The 8,024-nt window shown below is 37.4% G+C and overlaps 1 protein-coding gene across 3 annotated transcripts in view; it reads left to right on the plus strand.

The window, feature by feature from the left end:
- Positions 1–4,263: 4,263 nt before the first annotated feature.
- Positions 4,264–8,024, plus strand: part of LOC105557169 — a 10,155-nt gene continuing 6,394 nt past the window's right edge. For 2 of the 3 annotated variants that reach the window (XM_012004338.1, XM_012004340.1), the window contains exon 1: positions 4,265–6,354. The gene's annotated coding sequence lies outside the window, so the exon portion shown is untranslated. Of the gene's footprint in view, positions 6,355–8,024 lie in introns of all 3 variants that reach the window. The other variant, XM_012004339.1, reaches the window with a different exon arrangement.

Here is an 8,024-nt window from a genome sequence, read left to right on the forward strand (position 1 = left end):
TTAAGGCACATTCTTTACATATTGCATAAAATCGCACAAAACATTTGGCGTTAAGACTTGGAAATACGGTTGCATTTTTAAATATAAATGCACACGGAATTTTTACTTGTTCCCATATCTTTGTAGCAAATACGTTAGGCCATTCGCCAGATTTTAATTTTAGGTATCGACGATTGCTATAATGTTTTACGACAGGCTTTATATCATTCCAATTTTTGTCAGAAATTATGAGTTTGAAAGCTTTATCATTACATAATTTATTCGGTTGTTCAGATAAATTTGAATCAGAAAAACTTGTGTTATTCAATTGTGTCTCATTGAAAGAATTTTCAATATTTTTACTTAATCCAAATGCTTCTGCTACGGAAGTACGTATACCGCGTCTATCTGTATTTAATATGGTATATATATGCTTCGGACTTATATACGAATCCATTTCTTTTTCGCTTATTTGTAAGTATATAGGATTCGAGGGTGGAAAACATTTTCCATTTACATCTATACACTTATATTCTGGAGTTGTTAATATTTGTATCAATTTATTTTGATCATACATTTTTCTACATATAAGTTTTTTTATACGAAAGAAACATAATGTTCAATTTGCTTATTGACGAAATATGAAAGACACTTCGATCCGTTTCTGTTCCCTATAACCGATTCTCCCATCATCAACCCCGAGTAGCTGTCTGTCGAAAACAAATGCTAATCAGTTGAGGAGAACAAGCGCTGATGCTGTATCGCAGAGCTCGAAGATGCACATTTCGCCGATTTCTAAAGCGAGGTCTACCGTGCCCCCACCACGACTCGAGGTTCGCCGGTCGAGCGCGGTTCTACTGCATAGAACTCTGTAGAAAACTCTTCAATATATTCGGAACTATGCGAGAACTATTTGTATAAAGCCAGAACTCCGTCATATCGGACAGCAAATCATACTTATCTGCCTTAATGACAGTTTTCGGGCAGTATTAATTATTTAAAAATTATTTATCGGTTCTACTGCATAGAACTCTGTAGAAAACTCTTAAATATATTGGGAACTATGCGAGAATTATTTGTATAAAGCCAGAACTCCGTCATTTCGGACAGCAAATCATACTTATCTGCCTTAATGACAGTTTTCGGGCAGCATTAATTATTTAAAAATTATTTATCGGTTCTACTGCATAGAACTCTGTAGAAAAGACTTAAATATGTTCGGAACTATGCGAGAACTATTTGTATAAAGCCAGAACTCCGTCATTTCGGACAGCAAATCATACCTATCTGCCTTAAATACAGTTCTCGGGCTGTATTAATTTTTCAAAAATTATTTATCGGTTCTACTGCATAGAACTTTTTCTAGAACTATTGTAGAACTTTCATGCGATAAAAATCCTAGCAGAAATAACTAGGAAATCATCCGGGGACAAAGTGATTTGCAGCGTGAAGTTAGCAAATCAGTTTGCACTTTTCAATTTTTTGGTCTTAAAAGCCAGAACTATGTGTTTAATGTATCAGGAACTCTAGAACTATTAGAAAGGAAGTCAGAACTCTAAAAAATCAGTGTTTTTCCAGGAAATGATATGCCAGCTTCACACACACCGTTTCGGATCTTGCAAATTTTACGCGCCTACTTAAAGTCGCGCTGCATCGTCGTCATGAATGGCACTCTATCGAATTAAAACATGCGAGACCTAGTCAGATTTAATACCGAGACATAGGATATCGCGTTTAAACTTGGAATTTTTACGTTTCGGATCTTGCAATTTTTACGCGCCTACTTAAAGCTGCATCGTCGTCATGAGTGACACTCTATCGAATTAAAACTTGCGAGACCTAGTCAGATTTAATACCGGGGCATAGGATATCGCATTTAAACTTCGAATTTTTACCTTTTGGAACTTGTAATTCTTATGCGACAACTTAAAGTCGCGCTGCAGTGTCGTCATGAATGACACTCTATCGACTTAAAAATTACGAGGCGTCGTCAGAATAAATGCCAGAACATAGGATATCGCGTTTAAACTTGGAATTTTTACGTTTCGGATCTTGCAATTTTTATGCGCCTACTTAAAGTCGCGCTGCATCATCGTCATGAATGACACTCTATCGAATTAAAACTTGCGAGACGTCGTCAGATTTAATGCGGGGGCATAGGATATCGCGTTAGAAATCAAAAATTTTTTATTTTCGAAACTCGCGGTCTTTTTGCGCCAACCTTAAAGTGGATGGATCGTCGCCAGTAATGACTCTAGCGAATCAAGAATTGGGAGACATTGTTAGATTTCGTGCCTGAGAAGAGGCAATCGTGTCCGAACTGCAAAATTTTTATTTTTCCGCACCTGTCAATTTCTCGCGCTGAATCTTGAAGTGCGCTGCAATCGGGTCAAAACGCGATTTGAGCACTCTGACTGATAAGAGATATTCCTAGAACTTGTGACGGGGAATAGGAATATCGCATATGAATTGCGTATTGTAAAAATTATTAGTTTTCGGGACTTACGATTTTTCTGCACTAACATTAAAGTTGTTGCATCGTCGTCAGTTCCGGTTTTAGCGCCCTGAGCAAGATTATCGTGGCTCAAATTCAAATTCAAGGGCTCGAAATTCTTGCGAAAGAAGAGACAAGGTAATAATATCGAATGGCAAACTCCATTTTGTTTTTATGTTTTAGCGAATCTCTCTCACTCTCAAACTAGGTGAAACCAGGCAGCGGCACCAGTACACATTTGGCGCCCTCGGCGATCGCCCAACCGCGCCCTAACCTTACGCCGGTACTGATCGTCGTCAATAATGAGACTCTCACAACGAAAAATCTTCGCTCACATAAGGAAAAATTAATAACTTTGTTTTATCGACGTTTCATGCACATAGGACGGAAGACAACCACAATGTCGTGGACATTACCGATGGGATTGTGGACATTGGCTACGTGATTCGAAGTCCACATTATGTGGACATAGAGGCGCTTCAAAATAAGGTCGCAATTAAATCGCGGCCGTGGCCGCTCTCAAGGACGTCTACATTGGAAGTAAGCAGTATGAAGAAAACCTAACCTAACCTAACCCAAACTTTTTCCTTTCAGTGTAAAAGCTAAAGTGCAGTCATAATTTTTTAAAATATTTGTGGCACTGGTCGAACTTTGCTCGAATTCGTCTAGTGTAAGCGTTATAGCTGAAGTAGGAGTAAGAAATAGAAATTATTCATTTCTTTACGTCTACTCTTACTTCTTACGCCAGGCTTACTTAATCTATTGTAGACAATCCTTCAGGCTTCTCTCTGCTGTAGGCTTGTTTTCTATTGCTTCACTGGTGAACTAGTGCAGTAAGTAGAATGAGAAAAAATTACTTGTTTTAGGCCGGTATTCATAATCATATCCATAGAATCTGTATAAGGAGATCGAACTAGGCTTTATTACATCACTGAACGTGGGCCGACATCATTGCAAGTTCGTGTATCAAAATTTTACTACTTGTAGCGCCGGCGCCGCAGAATCGGATTAAGGATTCGCCCATGAGTTTACCGATGTTAATCTCACGGTCTTGTAGATACAGCGTATAATCGACCTTCAATCTAACATTGTTATCTGGAGGTCGATTTCTGGAACTTACGTAAATTACAAAAGTTGAGTGAATACTAGAATATTTGTAATTTCAAACTGTGAATTCGCTCACTTTTGTAAGTTTCAGAGATACAAACAATCCACCTCCTCATCTTATTTACGAATCGGACGTATCGAGCCTGCTCTCACGAAAGCTTCATGCATGTGGCAACCATGAGTCACAAAAAAAAATCATTCAGTATCATTCACTATCATTCGAATCATTCAGTATCATAGGTGGAAAACTACCGATAAAACTCTTTCTTTTCCGTTGATTTCCTGCTAACTTTCGGTTAATAAATATTTAATTAAAGTTATCTAGATCACTCACGAACCTTTTTAATCACACTTCATAACTCTTCATACAAAATACATACGATTCCATATTTGTCTATTGTGGCTAAACGCATGGTGGAAAAATAATTGATTAATTACGAACAAACAAATGATTCACAAACCTTTTCAATTGCACTTCAAATGTTTTCATACGAAATACAAACGATTGTATATGTGAGTTATTTAAAAATATGTTTAATTGTGTTCAAGTGTCTACGATTGCGCGTCAAGACGATTTTGTGATGTCATGTTAGTTCTAACGTCGACGCTGGAAAGTTCAGATTTTCCCATTTCTGTAACGTCAAAACGTCGCGAGCGGTACTTAAAAGCGTCGTCGTCAATTTTTATTCTCAATGTAAATGATATAGCCGTCTCTCCTCTCGTGTGAGTTCACCGTACAGATTGGCGACTTGTATCATGTTTTACTTACAATTAGTATTGTACTTATTATGTAACTGTGATAACTTAGTCCTAAGGAATACGCACCATTTATTACATTCGAATAATAAATGGTGACGCGACGCATGACGCGTTCAGAGGAAACGCACCATAAGGGCCGGTTTCACCATTTCCGATTAATTTCATCAGCCGGTTTTTTTTCAATTTTAGTGTTCCATTGGAATTGACCGATCCACGGTTGATACTTAATCATCCGATTAAATTAATCGGAGATGATGAAACTGACCTTAACCAATTAAAGTCGAAAGCGGAACATCATCTTTTTAAATATAATTACAGAATAAGTAGAACCAGTTTAAATTAATATTTCACGATCAACAAATTAGCAACAAAGTTTTATATCGTCATTATTACAATTTCCTTGATATAAGAAGATAAGCGAGAAACATTAAAAATGTTACACTCGAAAAAGAAGTATCTGTAGATTCTTTATATAATTCTAAAAAAGCCTCGTTTGTTGCATCGTCTTGATATTTAATATAAAATTTTCAATAAAAATTCAACATTAATTTTGTAATAAATTTGTACTTCGTGCCGACAAATTAATCCTATAGGATTTTGGAATGTGTGCAACCCGAGCTTTGCTTTGTCTTTTTTTATGCGCGTTATAAAACGAGAATATGTGTACGTTTTGTTTTGTCACAAATTCGCTTGAGTTCACTCCTAACAAAAGAAAAGCCTTCTTTCGTGTTTCGTTCGTCAGGCGCGTTAATCAGCGGAAATAAGAACAATAAGCTCGCTGATGCAGAACTGGAAATACTCGTATCAGATGGGAATTACGTTTTGACACACCGCTCGACGTACATTTAATCAGCGGGGCATGATGTGCACAAAATAAACAACCCAAATGCGTGACTCATAAAGGTGAGGTGTCGCCGGAATGAGAAGTCAAACGATGTAAATGAGCTTTACCTCAAAGTGGTGTGTTTCATTATAATTTTGAAACGGCCAAAAATCGAAATAACGCACATGGAATAATTAACAAGCGATATTACGCGGTTATAAAACTTATTGCAGTTTTTCAGCGATTATGAATTAATCGTGTATATGAGTTTATCTTTTCTCTGCCACGTCTGTTAATCAATACTCAAAGTTCATTTTTTTTAATACTGTGTGATATCGATATCAACTGTCTCTGCGCAATTTATTTGCCGAGAATATTTCATACCGCGTGTTATCGTCGCTACGATATTGCGATCCTGCGTTTGACATCGTTTGCAGAAAAACTTGTTTCTCACGAAGCGCACGCAATCTCCCGATGATAAATGGTCATGCCTCCGATTGCGACCCTCATTGCGTCTTCACGAGGGTGCCTGCATAAGCTCAAAGTAGACCGAGAGCGTTACACTGGGACGAGTGCAAAGTGTTATTGAATCGCTTAACCGACTTCGTGGTATAAGCGTAATTTTCACCATTGTTATTATTCTTAAGCGAATTTTTCTCGGTAATCGTCGTTTAATTAGTACCAAGCAGGTGCGCCGATTGCGAGGGAACAGAAGCATCGCGCGAACCGCGCTTCTCGGAGTAAAGCGTGAGCGGTGAGTCAATGTCAGAATTCGCGCACTCGGCTGTGTGTGCTGCACGTACATTCCGCGCTGTCTTTCCCCGCTTTCCATCGTCGTCATCGTCGCATCAATGTCGGTCCGAGTAGCGATAAAAGAGATCGGCGAACCTATGCCCCGTTAGTATCCGTGTGTTCTTCGCGGCGAGTGGGAGACGACGATCTGCCTGGCGGTCCCGGAGAACCAGTTTCCAGACGGAACGCGATTGTTGTACTCGCGCGAATACACTCGGAGCATTCGCGTGCATCAAGTGGAGAATCGCCGTCAAGCCGGAACCGCGCAATTTCTGCGGGACGATTAAGTGAGACTGAACTTGACCCATTTTTCAAGGGACATCGTAGCGTCGAGGCGACACGTTGATCGCATTGAGCCTCGCGGACTCCACGAGTGCTGTTTCGTCCCGCTTTCTCTCAGGTTGGTGTTAATTGTCACTTATTCAGTTGTTTTAAATGAAGATTCTGTTGTCGAGGAATACCGTAAATGGATCGTTTTTTTTTTACACCGGTACGTTGCGTGCAAAGGACACTTTGAGCAGTATTCATAGATAGATCTTAAATTTAAGATGATCTTAAGATTAGTCTTAAGATCGTCTTTAGATACTCCGCAGGTAATGAAACGTTCCATACAGCATCTTAAAATAAACTTAAAACGGTCTTGAATGAAGATCTGACTATGAATGCTGGCCTTTACTTCTGTACATAATAAATGTTTTATACACGCGTCTTGAGAATAAAATAAGGTGCTAAATTAATGTCTCTTTTAAAATAACCGTCAATTGTAGATATAGACGGAGCAAAGAAATGAAAGTATAACGGAATGATTTTGTAAATTGCAATAATTAATATTGCGAGCTTTTCGAGCAATGATTTTAGACCGCTCTTTCCAAGACTTAATTGATTCAATTATCTCTCGTTTCCTGTTTGTCAATTACCAATTACTATGAATTAGCAATTGAAAGTATCCTTTACGCGGAGATTTTGTAATTACTGAGGTGATTGAGTTTTCTATTATTGAATTTCATGATTATTGATTACATTAACATAATTACTGAGAAGTATTTCATCCAAGAGTGAAATATGGAGTGTTGCTTCATACATATGCTGCTTTGTGTATTACACAAATCAGAGAAAATACGAAAAAGCAGTGAGCAATAAGCTGTTCGTGACAATCTTACTTTCACATGTGACCTTCAGGATGAAATAAAATCCCGTGTAGGAGTAGGTTTTAGTAAATGAGTGGGCAGTTTTTTTCTTAATTGATGACTTCAAACTACAGATTATAAATATAATATAAAATGAAAGTGAAGTAATTGACTAAAATTATTGATTAGAAAAGCGATTTTGAAGCACTTAATATTCGTATCGCAGTTTCCTTCATTTTTATGTGAAGATTAATTAGAATAATTTTTTAATTATGATTATTGATCACACAATGATTATTAATGAAAAATTCTAATACTTTTATTAAGAAAATACTCGATACGAAAGTAATCGACAGAAATTGAATTTGTGAATTAAGATAAATAGTGATAAGAATGGATTCTTATGTAATATACATTCTTATGTAATATAATTTAGATGAATTCAATTTTCACGAATTTTATATTAAAATAGAGTCAACGAAATTTTTAATTGTTCACCAATTTCCTTCTTTTTTGCTTGGTCCTGTGGTCGAATTCAAATTGTAACCTTTTTCATACAACGTGAAATTACCAAAGACATTGACGATGCTCCAGAGCATGGAATATGTCAAATGTCATCGGACAATGTATATCTTCGCGTGATAGGAAGCGTTAACACGCACCACCGATAGATAAGTATGAAAAGAACTAGCTCAATCGATCGTAATTGTGAAGATAGCTTACGTTGTTTGACGTTGAAGCGGGAATTCCAACTATCAGAGGCGTCACAATGTAAATGAAATGCGTCAGCGTATAGCACTCGATTAGAAAATGCATCGACACGTCACATGGAAATTGACATTTCTTATCTGACATCAAATACTCAAATCTACTTCCTTCCTTTCAGTTACAGATCTTTTGCCTTACACTCTAAAAAATAGTGGTATGAACTTTCACCACACCC

The sequence above is a fragment of the Vollenhovia emeryi genome, unplaced genomic scaffold (assembly GCF_000949405.1).
Source record: "Vollenhovia emeryi isolate VEMERY1.0 unplaced genomic scaffold, V.emery_V1.0 DF939585.1, whole genome shotgun sequence".
Lineage (NCBI taxonomy): Eukaryota > Metazoa > Arthropoda > Insecta > Hymenoptera > Formicidae > Vollenhovia > Vollenhovia emeryi.